A 19,576-nucleotide genomic window follows, 5' to 3' on the forward strand; every position below is an offset into this window, starting at 1 on the left:
CATACATACAACCACTTGTAAGAATACAATTTGAGCTCACTTGAGATGAGTTACGTCTACATTTTAGCGTTAACAACATTTAGTTATTGAGTGCTGTTCTGGACCGTAGAATACGTTTATCCCTTATGCTTTACTTGTTTTAGTCATTGGACTGCTGCCATGCTGGAGTATCACCTTGACAGGTTCAGTTGAACATATTGACTGTAATATTTATTTTTAAGTCTGGTACTTATTCCATTGGTCTCTTTTGCTGGACTGATAACGTTATGGGGACATAAACAAACCAACACCTGTTCACAAGCAGTGGTGGGATGAATACAAATACTCACACACACAAACCTCCATTCTCACTCCCCACCTCGATTCTCATTGCACCCACCCACCGTCAAGCTTTTCATCCACATCCCATTCCCTAACATTCATCACTTTATCTGTGGCAGTATTATTTACCTACCTTAATCACCTGAGAGCAGAATAGGCACATACTACACCACCCCTTTCATTATGGTCCTCTTTCTTCCCTCACCCCGCCCCCAGAATCACTTTCATTCCTACTTGTCTTCTTCCAGTTGTAACCTCTCTTCCCTACTATACCCCCATCCTTAACACACCTTTTATCTTCTATCACTCCCAATGCCCTCACATATCTAAGATAAACTGAGCCACTCCTAAATCTCTCACCATTACTTACTATAGTCACCTCTATCCCATCTCTAATCATCTCTCCTTATATTCTTATGAAAACTCCCCTCTGTCCTCCCCCTGCCCACTCACCCAATCTAATCCTCTCTCTCTCTCTCTCTCTCTCCTCTCTCTCTCTCTCTAAGTCTCTCATTTTCTTCATCTCCAACTGGAGTATCCTTATGTCTCTTCTACTACAAGACACCTATCTCTTAACCTCTCAACAACTGGCACGAGGCTACCTCCCTCAATACTGCTTCCCCTCACTTGAGGGGACTTTGTTTTGCAAGTTGCTTGGTGACCCTGCTGGTACTGGTGCCATGAAAAAAAAAAAACACCTACTATACTCTGTAAAATGGTTGAAGGACATTCATCTGTGGAAACCATATCAAAACAGACAATAGAGCTTGGTGCAGTCCTCTGACTTGCCAGCGCTTGTCAAACCATTCAACCTATGCCAGCATGGAAAACGGATGTTAAATTATGATGGTGATATGTGTATATATGTACACGCATGCACGCACGCGCGCACACACACACACACGTTGTGCTTCGACACAATTTCGATCTACAAATTCACTCGCAAGGCAAGCATTGGTTGGCTTGGAGTTTTGTAGAAGACATTTGTCTAATCTACGATACAGTAGAACCGGATCTGAAATCATGTGGTTTCAAAGTGAGCTTCTTAACCACTTAGGCATGCCTAATACATGTGAATAGCTTTATAATATATCACCATCATCATTTAATGTCTGTCTTCCATGCTGGTATGGATTAGATCAGTGGTTTTCAACCAGGGTTCCGCCAGTACAGTCTAGGGGTTCCGCAAGAAGTTACAAAACTGCTAAAATCAGCAGTAATTTTTAATTCTCCTGTGCAGATATGTGTACATAAGACTATTAAATTATTGCACAGGGGTTCCTCGAGCCAGTGGAATGTTTCCTTGGGGTTCCGCTCCAGCAAAAAGTTTGAAAAGCACTGGGTTAAACGGTTAAATGGGAATTGGTAAGCTGGAGAGTTGTACCAGGCTCTATCGTCTGTTTTAGCTTGGTTTCTAGGGCTGGAAGCCCTTCCTAATGCCGACCACTTCATAGAGTACTGGCTGTCTTTCATGTGTCACTGGTATGGGTGCTTTACATGTGCCACCTGCATAGGAGCTACTTATGCTCCACTGGCATAGGAGTCCCTTACACACCACTGGCTTGGGAGCTCATTGTGTGTTGTCGGCACAATTGCCCACTATGTGCCACCTGCATGGGTACCCTCTTTGCACAGCTAGCATAGGTGCCCTTTATGTGGGCTGGCAATGCAATGGGATGGTGGTACAGAAAGGATGATCATATGACAGGTGTTACTGTTCAACGTGCATACCTGCATGATGAAATGGCTATGTGTCATAGTATGAACTGTACACTGATACAGGTGACTAAAGAAAATTGTCGCTTTATCTGTTTTTTTTTTTTATCAGTAGTAAATTCTTAGCCACAAAGTTCACGTACATTTAGATAAATGTGATAAATGTTATCTATAGATTGTTGGTGAAACTGGGGTACAGCTATTGTTTCTTGCTTTTCTGAAAGTAGTTTCATGTGTGTTTCTGGTTATAAAAATAGTGATTCTAACTTGAATGAATAGTGTATAAAGTAATCAGGTGAAGAGTGTTTGGTGAATAGGAGTAGACAAAGCTGGATGGTTTTTGCACTTGTAAAGGCAGAAAACAATGGTCAAGTAGAAAATTGTTTGTTATTATTAGGTCATCAAGTATGAAATTTGTAGAAAAATAAAGTTTTCTAATGTTTTGTAAATACATGGAATATTTTTATTCATCAAAGTATGCACCTACATTGTCAATACACTTTTGCCATTTCAGTGGTAGCTTGTCCAGCTCAGAACTGTAAAAGCTTGGCAATCTAGAGTCTATAAAATCTTGGAAGGCGTTTTACAGCATTGTCGGAATAAAATTTTTTCCTATCAAAAAGTTATCCAAATTCTGGAAGAAGTGGTTGGTAATTAGTGGGGGGGCAAGATCAGGTGAGTATGGTGGATGATGGAGAACTTCCAACTTCTGTAGTTTCGCCTGTGTCATTTTTGCAATGTGTGGTCTGGCGTTGTCTTGCAATAAAATAGGAGTGGATGTATTGACTAATCTTGGGCTGTTTTTTTGTAAGTTTCTGCATCATTTGGTCCAGTTGGCTGCAGTATACTTTGGCTGTGATTGATGAGCCAGGTTTAATGAACTCATAATGGATCACACCTTTTCAAGACCACCAACACATCATCAGCTTCTTTTGATGAATTTTGCTTTTTGGACTGTGTTTTTGTGGCTCGTCTTTGTCCAGCCATTGTGCCGAATGTTTACTGTTGTATGTATTGGATCTATTTCTTATCACATGTTACCATTCGATTAAAAAATGATTCAATTTTGTGATGAGAAAGTAGCATAATGCAGGCTTCCAAACATTGCTGTTTCTGATTTTCCTTGAGTTCATGTGGAACCCACTTATCCAACTTTTTCACTTTACTGATTTGAACTAGGTGAGTGAATATTGTTTGCTTGCTAACACCAAACAACAACAATTCACAGGCACTTTGAGATGGATCTGACTCAACTGTAGCTTTCAGTTTATCATTATCCACCTTTGTTTCTGGTCACCTACATTGCTCATTTGTGAGGTCAAAGTTACGAGAATGAAATTTTGCAAACCGATTTGATGATGTCTGCTGTGTAATAACATTAGAATGAAATACTCCATTAATATTCCGAGCTGTTTGTGATGCTGTATTTCCAAGAAAGAACTCAAATTTCAAAACTGTATGAATTTCTGACTTATCCATCTCTAAACTAAAATAGCAAAAAAAAAAAAAAAAAAAAAAAACGATTTATAAATACTTATAAAGTGCCAAATGAGTTAGAATAAAGAAATAGATCTGTCAGCTTTCTAACAAAAATAAAGATTGTCAAAATATAATAATGGCACAAAATGAGCAGCTGTCAAAGTTTACCATATATCTTACTGCAAATTTCATACTTGACGACCTAATAGAAGACTAGAATTCATTTTGACTAATCACCTTCCTTAATGTCTAGAATTGATGCTGTGAGTGACATTTAAACCAACTGATGTTTGCTTGTGTCAGTCTTCAATATTTATCTTTATACTGTATCTCTGGATAGATGGGCTCATGAAGTACTTTTCATATACAGTACACAATCATTTTCTCTTCTTACTCTTTTCCTACTCTTGTTCTACATTTAATAAGCCCATTATTATTCTCAGTTAAATGCTAAATTCAATAACTGGAAATATTACTGCCAGGGCTACAGCAAATATTCTGCTGAATACCGCAGATTTGCTTGTCAGTTGTTTGACCATAACTAGTTGAGCATGCCCCTTGGTGGCTGACAATATGTGCATCTCTGATGACGAACAGAAGTATTAGGGGAGCATCATAGCCATGTGTTGAGAGGAATTCTTTGGGGTTTGAATAATTCACCTCTGTAAACATGGGTGTTTCGTTCATCATCCTTAAACAACCCTTATTCAGGAACCCTTTGAATGGGATGAGCTACTTGACCTGAAGAAAATTCTAACTGGGCCCCCACCTGCAAGGTCATCTTGATATAAAGTCACCATGTTGCGCACATGGTTGTGGTAGACGTGCCTGATGTACCCTTATCAGATAGGTAGTCAAGATGGGTATATTGGGCTTCTTTATTTGTACCCCAGTGTCACTTTGATGGCATGCACTGCTCTCTCACTCAATAATAATAATAATAATATTAATAATAATAATTATTATTATTATTATAATCCTTTCTACTATAGGTACAAGGCCTGGATTTTTGTGGGGAGGGGGACAGTCAATCACATTGATCCCAGGATGAAAGGCAAAGTCAATCTCAGCAAAATTTGAACTCAGAACCTTGCAGCAGATGAAATGCTGCTAAGCATTTCGCTTGGCATGCTAATAATTCTGCCAACTCACCACCTTAATAATAGTAATAATAAAATGAAAAAAATAATGAAATATCTTTAAATTTTCTCATCAATATTTTTCCCTGCATATTTTTGGCAATTGAAAATTAGTTTTAATTACTGAAAATGAATAGAGAAGAAAATAAAGCAACATTCTGTCGCTCGTTTATTGTTATGCAAATAACATTTGTCCTCTTTTGTAATTACTGTTTTTCTCTTAATGAGGTCAGACATGGCTGTGTGATTAAAAGTTTGTTTTTCTGTGACATGTTTTAAGGTCTAATCTCAATGCATAGCATCTTGGGGGAAAATATCTCTTTTTACTGTTGAGTTGGATCATCTTGTCAATGAAATTTGGTGGACACATTACATGGAAGCCTCTCAGAAGAACCATGCTTCTTCATGAGTGAATGATTTAATCCATCTGCCACTTTAGTTCTATGACCTGGCCTTGAGTACCTTAAATACAAGCATTTGTGCCAGATCTATGGTCTTAAAGATAATGTTGTTCTATCAGTCTTTGAAGCTTGGCACTTCTTATTCAAAAGAAAAGTGTAGTGGGTGTTTTTTACGTGCCACCTGCACAGGTGCCAGACAGAGCTGGCGAACAGCCACGAACGGATGGTGCTTTTACGTGTCACCGGCACGGGGCCAGGCGATGCTGGCAACGGACACGAACCGATGGTGCTTTTATGTGCCACCGACACGGGGCCAGACAGAGCTGGCAAACGGCCACGAACGGACGGTGCTTTTACGTGTCACCGGCACGGGGGCCAGCCGAGGCTGGCAACGGACGCGAACGGATGGTGCTTTTACGTGCCACCGACACGGTTGCCAGACAGAGCTGGCAAACGGCCACGAGCGGACGGTGCTTTTACGTGTCACCGGCACGGGGGCCAGCCGAGGCTGGCAACAGACGCGAACGGATGGTGCTTTTACGTGCCACCGACACGGTTGCCAGAGAAAATTATATTGTTTAGGTGACTCCATGGAATCAGTGAAGTCAGAATGGTGGGATGTGACCTGGGGATAAGTTGGTGATCCCGATTCATTAAAGCATCATCTAGTCCAATGTTGTAATGTTACCACTGTCTCCGTGTTTCGGTCTGTAATGTTTTAGAATTATTGTTGAATGAAAACAATTGATGCCATTGTCTGCAGTTCTGACTGCTATCAAGGATTGATCCCTGCTCCTTCTCTTCCCTCTTCATTCTCTCTTTACGTCCTCCTCTCTTCTCTACTTCTTTTCTCTCTTTCCCTATTGTTGTTGGTTATCTTCCATGTTTTCTATTTCCTTTTTAAAATGACATACACAATTTCGATCTACAAATTCACTCGTTTGTTATTATTAGGTCATCAAGTATGAAATTTGTAGAAAAATAAAGTTTTCTAATGTTTTGTAAATACATGGAATATTTTTATTCATCAAAGTATGCACCTACATTGTCAATACACTTTTGCCATTTCAGTGGTAGCTTGTCCAGCTCAGAACTGTAAAAGCTTGGCAATCTAGAGTCTATAAAATCTTGGAAGGCGTTTTACAGCATTGTCGGAATAAAATTTTTTCCTATCAAAAAGTTATCCAAATTCTGGAAGAAGTGGTTGGTAATTAGTGGGGGGCAAGATCAGGTGAGTATGGTGGATGATGGAGAACTTCCAACTTCTGTAGTTTCGCCTGTGTCATTTTTGCAATGTGTGGTCTGGCGTTGTCTTGCAATAAAATAGGAGTGGATGTATTGACTAATCTTGGGCTGTTTTTTTGTAAGTTTCTGCATCATTTGGTCCAGTTGGCTGCAGTATACTTTGGCTGTGATTGATGAGCCAGGTTTAATGAACTCATAATGGATCACACCTTTTCCAGACCACCAACACACCATCAGCTTCTTTTGATGAATTTTGCTTTTTGGACTGTGTTTTTGTGGCTCGTCTTTGTCCAGCCATTGTGCCGAATGTTTACTGTTGTATGTATTGGATCTATTTCTTATCACATGTTACCATTCGATTAAAAAATGATTCAATTTTGTGACGAGAAAGTAGCATAATGCAGGCTTCCAAACATTGCTGTTTCTGATTTTCCTTGAGTTCATGTGGAACCCACTTACCCAACTTTTTCACTTTACTGATTTGAACTAGGTGAGTGAATATTGTTTGCTTGCTAACACCAAACAACAACAATTCACAGGCACTTTGAGATGGATCTGACTCAACTGTAGCTTTCAGTTTATCATTATCCACCTTTGTTTCTGGTCACCTACATTGCTCATTTGTGAGGTCAAAGTTACGAGAATGAAATTTTGCAAACCAATTTGATGATGTCTGCTGTGTAATAACATTAGAATGAAATACTCCATTAATATTCCGAGCTGTTTGTGATGCTGTATTTCCAAGAAAGAACTCAAATTTCAAAACTGTATGAATTTCTGACTTATCCATCTCTAAACTAAAATAGCAAAAAAAAAAAAAAAAAAAAAAAAACGATTTATAAATACTTATAAAGTGCCAAATGAGTTAGAATAAAGAAATAGATCTGTCAGCTTTCTAACAAAAATAAAGATTGTCAAAATATAATAATGGCACAAAATGAGCAGCTGTCAAAGTTTACCATATATCTTACTGCAAATTTCATACTTGACGACCTAATAGAAGACTAGAATTCATTTTGACTAATCACCTTCCTTAATGTCTAGAATTGATGCTGTGAGTGACATTTAAACCAACTGATGTTTGCTTGTGTCAGTCTTCAATATTTATCTTTATACTGTATCTCTGGATAGATGGGCTCATGAAGTACTTTTCATATACAGTACACAATCATTTTCTCTTCTTACTCTTTTCCTACTCTTGTTCTACATTTAATAAGCCCATTATTATTCTCAGTTAAATGCTAAATTCAATAACTGGAAATATTACTGCCAGGGCTACAGCAAATATTCTGCTGAATACCGCAGATTTGCTTGTCAGTTGTTTGACCATAACTAGTTGAGCATGCCCCTTGGTGGCTGACAATATGTGCATCTCTGATGACGAACAGAAGTATTAGGGGAGCATCATAGCCATGTGTTGAGAGGAATTCTTTGGGGTTTGAATAATTCACCTCTGTAAACATGGGTGTTTCGTTCATCATCCTTAAACAACCCTTATTCAGGAACCCTTTGAATGGGATGAGCTACTTGACCTGAAGAAAATTCTAACTGGGCCCCCACCTGCAAGGTCATCTTGATATAAAGTCACCATGTTGCGCACATGGTTGTGGTAGACGTGCCTGATGTACCCTTATCAGATAGGTAGTCAAGATGGGTATATTGGGCTTCTTTATTTGTACCCCAGTGTCACTTTGATGGCATGCACTGCTCTCTCACTCAATAATATAATAATAATATTAATAATAATAATTATTATTATTATTATAATCCTTTCTACTATAGGTACAAGGCCTGGATTTTTGTGGGGAGGGGGACAGTCAATCACATTGATCCCAGGATGAAAGGCAAAGTCAATCTCAGCAAAATTTGAACTCAGAACCTTGCAGCAGATGAAATGCTGCTAAGCATTTCGCTTGGCATGCTAATAATTCTGCCAACTCACCACCTTAATAATAGTAATAATAAAATGAAAAAAATAATGAAATATCTTTAAATTTTCTCATCAATATTTTTCCCTGCATATTTTTGGCAATTGAAAATTAGTTTTAATTACTGAAAATGAATAGAGAAGAAAATAAAGCAACATTCTGTCGCTCGTTTATTGTTATGCAAATAACATTTGTCCTCTTTTGTAATTACTGTTTTTCTCTTAATGAGGTCAGACATGGCTGTGTGATTAAAAGTTTGTTTTTCTGTGACATGTTTTAAGGTCTAATCTCAATGCATAGCATCTTGGGGGAAAATATCTCTTTTTACTGTTGAGTTGGATCATCTTGTCAATGAAATTTGGTGGACACATTACATGGAAGCCTCTCAGAAGAACCATGCTTCTTCATGAGTGAATGATTTAATCCATCTGCCACTTTAGTTCTATGACCTGGCCTTGAGTACCTTAAATACAAGCATTTGTGCCAGATCTATGGTCTTAAAGATAATGTTGTTCTATCAGTCTTTGAAGCTTGGCACTTCTTATTCAAAAGAAAAGTGTAGTGGGTGTTTTTTACGTGCCACCTGCACAGGTGCCAGACAGAGCTGGCGAACAGCCACGAACGGATGGTGCTTTTACGTGTCACCGGCACGGGGCCAGGCGATGCTGGCAACGGACACGAACCGATGGTGCTTTTACGTGCCACCGACACGGGGCCAGACAGAGCTGGCAAACGGCCACGAACGGACGGTGCTTTTACGTGTCACCGGCACGGGGGCCAGCCGAGGCTGGCAACGGACGCGAACGGATGGTGCTTTTACGTGCCACCGACATGGTTGCCAGACAGAGCTGGCAAACGGCCACGAGCGGACGGTGCTTTTACGTGTCACCGGCACGGGGGCCAGCCGAGGCTGGCAACGGACGCGAACGGATGGTGCTTTTACGTGCCACCGACACGGTTGCCAGAGAAAATTATATTGTTTAGGTGACTCCATGGAATCAGTGAAGTCAGAATGGTGGGATGTGACCTGGGGATAAGTTGGTGATCCCGATTCATTAAAGCATCATCTAGTCCAATGTTGTAATGTTACCACTGTCTCCGTGTTTCGGTCTGTAATGTTTTAGAATTATTGTTGAATGAAAACAATTGATGCCATTGTCTGCAGTTCTGACTGCTATCAAGGATTGATCCCTGCTCCTTCTCTTCCCTCTTCATTCTCTCTTTACGTCCTCCTCTCTTCTCTACTTCTTTTCTCTCTTTCCCTATTGTTGTTGGTTATCTTCCATGTTTTCTATTTCCTTTTTAAAATGACATACACATATGCCGACGTAATACCTTCACTTCATTCCCTGCAACTTGCTATTTTACTTTCAGCTAAAATTAAAGTCTAGAATTTAGAGTACAAAATAGACACTTAATTGATCTTTATGTCAATAATTATTAGAAGCCTACCTTCAACTGGCTTTGCTTTTTGTGCATTGGGGAAGTTGTTAGTGAGTCATTAACATCATTTTTCTGTCCACTTTTAATGCTGGCATAAATGCATGCATGCGTATGTATATGTGCTTATATGGGTACAGGTGTGGGTATGTGAGGACATATGTGGATGCATAAATGTATGCATGTGCACATGTAAATGCAGGTATATTTGTGAATGTGTGTGTGTGTATGCATAAGAGTGTGTCTATGTACATGAGTGTGTATGCATGTGTATCATTAATTTTACGCTCACTTTCCATGCTGGCTTCTAATAACTATTGATATAAAGATCAATTAAGTGTCTATTTTGTACTCTAAATTCTAGACTTTAATTTTAGTTGAAAGTAAAATAGCAAGTTGCAGGGAATGAAGTGAAGATTTTAACTTTACTGTCAGTCTTGAACTGTTTCCTCTCATGCTATTGTGTGAAATAACCTTTGTTCTATTGTTATTCATGTACATTTTTAGTTTTGCTAAAATTCTAACTCAACAGTAACGACATCAACAAAAGAAACCTCAATTACAAAGAGAACAAATATTAAACAAAAAGTGCCAGCATGGTTTTCAGTTAAGTTTGCATTACAATCTTGCGGTTTTAGGCTCAGTCCCATTGCACTGTACCTTGGCCACATGTCTTCTACGATAGCTGTGTGTCAACTGATACCTTGTGAGTAAATTTAGTAATGGAAACTGCAGAAACTCAGCTTGTGTGTGTATGTGTCTTTCTGCTTATTTCTTTGCTTAACAACTGGCAGTGGTTTGTTTCTATTCCTGTAACTTAGTGGTTCACTAAAAAGTGACTGATAGAATAAATACTGAACTTGAAATAGATATTGGGATAACAGTTTAATAAGTAAAAGTAATAGAAACAAGAGTTTTCCAGTTTTCTAAAGCAGTTAAATATTTTAGATTCTGTTAAAGGTTGAAGTGCTGAAGATAAAAAAGACTCTACTAAAAATGTTCACATTTTTGTAACAATATTTATTGAATTTCATCCCTATCTCACTTATGTTTAAGGTAAATTTGTTAAAGATGTAGATAACATATTAGAAAGATACGATGTTTGTCATGAGGAGAGACATTTCCAAATGTTTTGGACAAATGTCCTTCTTCAGAGAGGCGGGAAAAGTATACCACAACTTGTAGAGTGATTGCTAAGAAGCAAATATAAAACAGAGGAGAGTGGGTAAATTTAATTTGCTCACCATCACTATCACCATCATCTGTCATGAAGAGGAAGAAGATCATGAGTACCTACCTATCAACTCCTACCTGCATTGTCTTTGCTTTCCAACATTTTCAGTATTGGTGACCTCTTCTTTTTCTTTCTTTCCTTTTTTTTTCTTCAAATTTTAAGCACTCTTAGATGTTTTTTTGTCTTCAAATTGCAGAAGTAATCTTTAAAGTTTTCCAACTCACTATGGATATGTTTGTTGATGGCTTATCTTTCTAGTTTTCTATTTTTCAAAGTTCTTTAAACCCAAACTTTCATTTGTTGATATTTTCATTTTCTGACCAATTCCACTTGATTTTCCTGTTTTTTTTTTCTCTGTAGCCATCACACTCTGCTTTGAGCATTTCTGATCTGACCTATAGCTTTCTGTTAACATTTTAGATGAAAGGGTGACCCCTATGACTATATTTCAGATTTTTAGGGTCTTCATAACTGTTGGAAGGAAGTAATGAAGTTATAACATACTAGATTATTACCTAAAGTATTACCAGAGAGTGGCTTTTGCTCAAGGCATCTAAGGATTGAGTGGTAATGTTTACCTCTTTAGCATTTAAACCAACCATACCTAGTCCAAATATTCTACCTGTTTTATGTTCAAACTGGCCAGATCTAGCTTTTCACACCTACCCTACAATGTTATTAAAGTAAAGACTAATATCATTGAAACACTGAAACTATGAGATAATACATGATTAATTCAAAACAGTGTGAATAAATAAGCATTAAATTTGAAAGAGAAATCTGAATGCTAAAGGGTTAACAAAGTGGTTGATCAAATCTACAATTGAAGAACAAGTGAAGTTCTTCCTGTCGGATACCATATAGTTTCTATCTGTCAACTTTCACTTGTCAAGACATGACTATTCCATCTTTTAAGGGTGTTTTGTTTTTGTAATCATCTTGTATCCATTCTGTCAGGTTTATGAAAAGTGTGTTTAATTGAATGGATTGGATTGAACCTATGTGACTAGAAAATGAGAATAAGTACATTAGGAGGAGGATGGATCATGATCTGCTATAACTGGGAGCTAAATCTCTTTCAGATTCTTACATCTTTGAATGTTCTGGCTAAAGTAATCATGCGTATAATTTATTAAAAAATGGGTTGGTCATAGCTGGAATACCGAATGTAGTCAGTGAAATATGCATGCATGTGGTTTATGTGAGTGTGTGTGTGTATATAAATATATATGGACACAGTCATGTCATCAGTGATTGAGAAACCCACTTTACAATCATCGGGTTCTTAGTTCAATATCACTGTGTAGCATATTGGCTAAATGTCTTTACTATAATCTGATTGACCTAAGTCTTTTGAGTGAGTTTTAGTAAATAAGAATTGTGTACTAGCCCATCAGATGGATTGTACTTGTAGTTCAGGGATCCAGCCTTGACTTACTGCCATGTTGATTTTTCTTGAGAATTATGTTAAGGGTACATGTCTGGAATACTTAGCTACTTTGCATCCTAAGTAAGTCATCTTGTTGGTTCAACAAGACATCCATGTGTCAATATTGAGAAGAAAGTCCATCTATACATGACCTTGTGTATGTGTTTGTATCAGCTAGCCTGAGGCAAAATTCTGTACAGGCTGTTGGAGTTTCATGATGCAAATGACTTGATCTGCAACACTAACTTGAAGAAACTAACCATTTGCCTGATCACCTATCAGTCCTGTGGAAACACATGCAAGATTGACTGTCCTTTCTGGAAAATGGGTTATACATTCTTCACCAGTGAAGGTCTTTGCATTCACAGCTGTCTATCTCGATGTAAGCTAGTGGTTTGTGAATTCAGACTTATAGCTAGAGGGATTCAGATGCACAAACCAGTTTGGAAAAAAGATATAGTAGTTTAAAGATCTATTAAACTGTCAGAAATTTAGAAAAATTTTAACTGAAGCAACTGATAAAAGGAAGTTCTTGCAGGACAACGTACTGAGAGTTAGACTAAATCTGTGGCTAATGCAAGGTTCTGGCCAGACAAAGGTTGATGTGGTTGTGGAACAATGAAGTGGACAGAACCATAAATGGGAGCAGCAAAGACTTAGACGATGTAGCTAGAAGAAAATCTATGTGACAAGATTATTTAGCAAATGGAGAAGCAGAAAGTAAGAGATGTGCCAGTGTTCTACAATATGAGGACCAGAGACATGAGGTGTTTCTACAACCACATAAACCCCATTATTAACTCAAAAGTATATTGTGTATGTAGTTGGTTTTCACCATATTTTAGAGTGCATGCAACCTACTTTTCAATGTATGCCGTTGCTGTGTGAGTAACTGTCTTATCCAGGTCATTGCACTCTCTACAAAACGTCTTTATTAAAACATTCATTGCATGTCATTATATTATACAGAGTGTTTTGTCTGAAATGTGTTACAGAAATATATAGTTGCATATCAATGTGTAAAAGAAGTATCATTGTTACTTTCTGGAATGTATTATTATATAACATAGTTAGATATGAGGCTTACATAATCAGTATTCAACCAATGAACTCATTTTATTTTGTTGAATGTCTGTCGCTCCGTGTAGTATATTTATGAATTTCTTTTATGTGTCTCTGTTTTGGATTATGCATATTTGTTATTACGATGTGACTCCTAGCTGAAAATTATTACATATGTGTGTTGTAAGAGGCAAATGTTGTTATAACAAATACTGATTTTCCGTTCTTTGTTGTGAATTTGTTTCATTTGATGGCATGTTAATAACATCTTTAGGTCAGCCATCTCAATAAATTTTGATGAGGACGCATTTAGCCTACATTTTGGCAACATTTTTGTTAAAAAAAGTTTAGTGAAAAATAAAGAAATCTTTTGTTTTAAATAATGGCGATGAGTTGAAAGAAAGAAAATTCAAACAATTCTAGTAATGATGATTTTTTTTCATTATCATGAAAAATTATCAACTACATAGGCACTGTCATGAGTGTCTGATAAGAAGTTTGTTTCTCAACCACATAGTTCTGAGGTTAGTTACACTGTGTGGCACTTTGGATAAGTGCCTTCTGCTATAGTGCTTTGGGCCAACCAAAGCCTTGTGAGTGGATTTGGTAGACAGAAACTGTAAAAAGCCTGTTGTGTGTATATTTGTCTCACCCATTGCAGCATGGAAGGCGGATGTTAAATGATGATGATGAGGATGGTATATATATGTTATAATAAGGCGGCGAGCTGGCAGAAACGTTAGCACGCCGGGCGAAATACTTAGTGGTATTTCGTCTGCATTACGTTGTGAGTTCAAATTCCGCCGAGGTCGACTTTGCCTTTCATCCTTTCGGGGTCGATAAATTAAGTACCAGTTACGCACTTGGGTCGATGTAAATGACTTAATACCTATGTCTGTCCTTGTTTGTCCCCTCTGTGTTTAGCCCCTTGTGGGTAATAAAGAAATAGGTATATATATGTTATAATATATATATTATATATGTATGATATATATATTATGCTAGCAGTTAAGCCTGGCTTCACCTGGTCTGTTTGGATGATGTGGCTGTGATCATTTTTGGTTAGGCATAATCTATAACAGCGTTTCTCAACCTTATCATTTTTGGTCCCCTGTTTCGATTGAAGCCTCCAGCTGTATGAAAATTTATCCCTCCCCCCCATCAGAAAACAGCTTCAGGAGTTGTGAAGAAAGAATTTTTATGTAGTCTGTTTCTGAGAGCTATTGTATTGGACCTCTGTCTAATCATTAAAACATTTATTTAATTATGAACATGGAAAGAAATTATACATTAATCCCTATTTTTGTAAGCAGTTGTATCGGTAAAAATTTTATTTGCAGATGGCAGAAATTGAAGGAAGATATGTGAAATGGACATGTGTGTGCTTGCGCGTTTGGATGCGAGAGATAGTGAGTGAATGAAGGTATGTGTCATTGAGTTACGTTGTCTGGCACGGTGACTACGATGCTTTTGAGGTGGCAGATGACTGGGGTGATTTGAAAGATGTGAAGAAATGCCATCTTTTCAGTGGAGCGCTTCTTTGTAGGCAACGTTTCTCGTTTTCCCTTCTGATGCATAAATGTGGACTTAGTGGTCTGCCAACACAGGAGCATCCAACGTAAAGTTGACCGTGGGAGAACACTTGCTCTGTGAGATTTAAACCAACCATTTGCAATGATTGACCCTGTGCCTTATTTATTGTCATTGCAAAGGAGAGTTTGATAGGAAATTGAAGCTGCTTAAACTTGTAGATCGTATCGGAGGGAGTGAGGGACATTGGAGTTGCAAGAACATCTTGACCAGCGGCCGGTCCATTCAATTCTATTGGACCTCTGTCTAATCACGTCTTTTAAAGCTACACCCACATTCATAGAAAATGTGAGGTCATGGTAGAAAATTTTTACGATAGTTGATTTATGGAAAAGATTATGTGAAATCTTTGAAATGCAAATCTAAAAATGAAAATGAAGTTCTGATGTCTACATGGTAGGTAAACCTGGTAGAAATAGCAGCCAAATTTCCCTCAAAACACCCGACTGTATTAATCTGACAATTCTGCGTATTATGTTTTTTTTAATGAGAAACTGTAACTAAAGATGAAGATAATTAACCCCACAAAGAGATGAAAGAAGAGAGACAGCGTAGGGAAAGTTTTGATAGAGAAAGTGAAATAGCCTAGCTGTGGATGTTACTCTTTTACTCTTTTGTGTGTTCATGCTGGGGGCTCTATCATTATTCAGTTTGTTCTTTTTTCTTTTGTTATTAGGTTTAAATGTTTATCCATATTGTCTGATTAGACAGATACCTACATCAACAGAAAGGAAAATCAATATGATAAATAGATAGGTAGGTCGGTAAGTCTGCAGATATACCCATAGATATACAGGTAAATAGATACGTCATTAGATATACAGATAGATAAATAGTTGAATTGAAATGGAAAGAAATGAAAATCTTGATTGTTACTGATAAGTATGGTGGAAAAGTGGACATAAAAATAAAAATGATGATATATATGTGAGTAAAGATTGTGAAATAAAATGAACGGTCGGTTAACAAAATTAAAGATAAATGAAATTAAAAATTTAGTGTCTTATCATAATTGAATATTCTCATTCTCTACAGATAAGTGGTTTTATTTTGTTAGTTATTCAGTTTATTGAGGGTGAAACTGATAGTGTTAAAATGCTGATGAAATATTGTGATAAAGCATAGAACTTTAAACAACTTGAAATATTATTACAGTAGTTCAGCTTGTTTGAAATCTTTTCTTCTCACATCAAAGTATATATAGGTTTGTGAAAATTTTAATTCATTTTACTTTTCTTCCACACGATTAGTGGTTAATGTAACATTAATGTGGATATGTTATTCCGAGAGAGAGAGAGAGGGGGAGTTGTGTGTGATGTAGATAATACTTCGTTAGTTAAGCGTTGCATTTTGTTTATTCTGAAATGGATAAAAATTATATATAATCTGGAATCCAAAACAAGAAAAAAAAATCCATTTAAATTTAAATTTCATTTGCAGTTAACCACCATATCTATTTACGTGTTAATGTGTAATAAACTGAAGATAAAAATCAAAAAAACTTGAATTGGAATTCCTAAACTTGCTTCATAGACATACACAAATAAGCAGATATGCCGATGTGTGTGTAAAATATGTAGCTGTATTTATCCTGGTTTTTAGAGTAGGTACAGTATAGACCTAGATGTTGTAAGAGTTTACTGAAAGGTTTGACATCGGGGATGATATCTGACCTTAAAATGCTTCCTTAAAAAAAAGTCTTAAATTTGTTATAGAGGAGTGGATGTTAAACAGTCATAATAATATCTATATATTTCAGTGTGTGGTTATCTAAGAATTATGTGTTATGTAGCCCATCTTATGTAGTTGTAGGGAGAATGAGCTACAAGTATTGTTCTGTTTTTGTTTCCTGTAGCCCATGATCACATCTGGCTGTATGACTGAAGACCTTTCAGCTGTGACTTTCCCATATATAGTAATGATGTATAGTGAAAAATAATTTTTACCATAAAAGCATCTGTTACTTAAAATATTTTTAAAGCAATAAGTCCAACAAAATGTATTTCATTTTGCCCAAAGACACATCAGTGGCTTAACGATATTCTTATATTTTGTTTTGTCTCAAATCATATTAGTGGCCTAATCTTGTATCTAATACATTTTGTTTTATCCGAATATCTGTCAGTATCCTGTGTATCTGTGAACCAGTAACCCAAGGATATCTAGACATTTTTTTTTAGTTATAAAGTCACTGTATATTCTTAGTTGCTATGTCTATATTTGTCATTGTGCCTGATGTTTGTCCTCATGCTGTCATATTTCACTTGTTTTGACAAAGGTTTTATTGAGCTTTAAATGGACTTAAACTACCTGCAGACATTTAGGCACCAAGATTAAATGATTACTGCTCTTTACCTTGAAACAGCATGTGTGGAGTACATTCACAATCATAATAAGAAATACTCTATGTGGGTAAAATAAACATTGAAGACACTTTGTCCATACTAGAAACTGCTGGAGCCACTTAGATTTTGAAGCTTTTCTCCTGATAGTGACTGAAGTTATCAAAATGATGAGAACCCATCAGCAGGTTTCATGAAGTTACAAGCATTTTGCCTGTATGCTTTGCTTGAGTGGAGCAGTAAGGACTGAATTAATCTTTACCAACAGAAGGGTTCCATCTGTGACCTGTTTGTGAGGAACCCATTGACCCAATTTGCTGACTTTTCCTATAGCACGCAGGTGTTGTTGAAAGTTTGAATGACCATATCCAAGCTTCTCTGCTAGTTCTTCAACAGTTATTAATGATCTCAACCCTAATCCTAACTTGAACACTTATTTGGAGCCTGTTTTAATGTTAGCCAGAAAAATCTAAAAATATGATACTAAAATGGTATCTAATATACAGGGTGTTTGAACTAAATTTGACAATTTGCATAAAAGTAAAAAAAAAAGCAATATCCCGTTCAAAAATAAATGAAATTCTGACTGAGAGATAATTTACTTAAAGTAGCCACCTTCAGCTTCCACCACAGCATCTAAATTGCTTGGGAACCTAGTGCATGCATTCCTTACTGTGTCCCTGGGAAGATCTTCAAATATCTCCTCGTGATCTTGGCTGCCAGCTTGGCCTTGATGTTGCAGGCAGAGTGGTTGGTGTCTTTCTCAACTGTGAGCCCCCACCATCATACATAGTAATCCATGGGATTACAAGTGGGGTGAATTAGGAGGCCAGAAACTTGGCTGGTGAAGTTATAGAAATTCTCTGATAACCACTTCTCTTTCTGGAGATATGGCAAGGAACTGAATTCTGCTGCTATCCATATCAGCTTCCAGCAGCAACCTTCTCCAACCAGGGATTGACCACAGTCTCCAAAGGCTTCACATAGCCATCTGAATTGAGCATAAGGACCAGTCCTGCAGTTGAGAAATTGCAGCATGTGGATGCAGTCAGAATGCCCACTGTGTCCCGTTCTGCTTGCCATGTCTTTGTAGTCTCTATTACAGCTGCCCATGTCATGTCTTACAACCTTTACAATGTTCACAGATAATTGAGTGACAGTCATGATGTCAGCATTTTGATACTCAGTACAAATCATCATGGTATAGGTAACTCTTTTTCAATATTCAGGTAGCTTCCAGTCTGCCATATCAGCTAACTTTTTTTCAATTACAACTTGTTTGTTCCTTCTCGATCCACGCCTGGCTCATAAGGGCCGGTTTCTTAGCGTATAGGTTCCCCACCTGGATGGGACGCCGGTCTGTCGCAGGTGAGCTGCAAGATGCAGGAGGAAAGAGTGAGAGAAAGTTGTGGCGAAAGAGTCAGCAGAAGTTTGCCATTACCTTCTGCTGGAGCCACATGGAGCTTAGGTGTTTTCACTCATAAACATACACATCGCCCTGTCTGAGATTTGAACCTGTGATCCCTCAACCGCGAATCTGCTGCTCTAACCACTAGGCCATGTGCCTTCACAATTACAACTTGATTCTTTGTGCTCTCCAGTGCCATTGACTGTTCACTAATACATCAAGCTGTTCTTGAAAAAAAAAGAGACTTAAAAAATGTCAAATTTAGCCCAAGCACTCTGTATATGAAGTTAAATTATAGAATGTATTAAATAGAATCTAATGTGATAAGAGAAAATGATTTATAGGGCAAATTTACAAAACAAAAAAAAAAATTTAAAAAAGGGTATCTTTTCAGTTACAATTGGAGTTTGTTCTGACCCAAAATAAATGGTGGTGGGGGATCCTACTGATTATGAATTCTAAGAAAGTTAAAGAAAAACTAACTGAACACTGAACACGTTTTAGATAATAATATTTGTCTGTATAATAATCTACTTGTCTAGGTAGGCATTAGCTCCGAATATAGCTTAATCAAACTGTACCAACCAATCCAACACTTGTCTACATTGCTAATGGGTATAAAAGTGGAGGTGCAATGGGCAGCGGACTCGTGGTCATAGGATCGCGGTTTCGATTCCCAGACCGGGCGTTGTGAGTGTTTATTGAGCGAAAACACCTAAAGCTACACGAGGCTCCGGCAGGGGATGGTGGTGATCTCTGCTGTACTCTTTCACCACAACTTTCTCTCACTTTTACTTCCTGTTTCTGTTGTACCTGTATTTCAAAGGGCCGGCCTTGTCACT

The 19,576-nt window shown here is 37.5% G+C and overlaps 1 protein-coding gene across 2 annotated transcripts in view; it reads left to right on the forward strand.

Moving 5' to 3' along the window:
* Positions 1-19,576, forward strand: part of LOC115212879 (NADPH--cytochrome P450 reductase) — a 70,102-nt gene that overhangs the window by 17,626 nt on the left and 32,900 nt on the right. Inside the window, exon 1 of one of the 2 annotated variants that reach the window (XM_029781671.2) lies at positions 16,076-16,188. The exons of the other annotated variant lie outside the window; for it this stretch is intronic. The gene's annotated coding sequence lies outside the window, so the exon portion shown is untranslated. Of the gene's footprint in view, positions 1-16,075; positions 16,189-19,576 lie in introns of those variants that run through there. 2 annotated transcript variants of the gene reach the window in all.

The sequence above is a fragment of the Octopus sinensis genome, linkage group LG6, assembly GCF_006345805.1.
Source record: "Octopus sinensis linkage group LG6, ASM634580v1, whole genome shotgun sequence".
NCBI classification, from domain to species: Eukaryota; Metazoa; Mollusca; class Cephalopoda; order Octopoda; family Octopodidae; genus Octopus; species Octopus sinensis.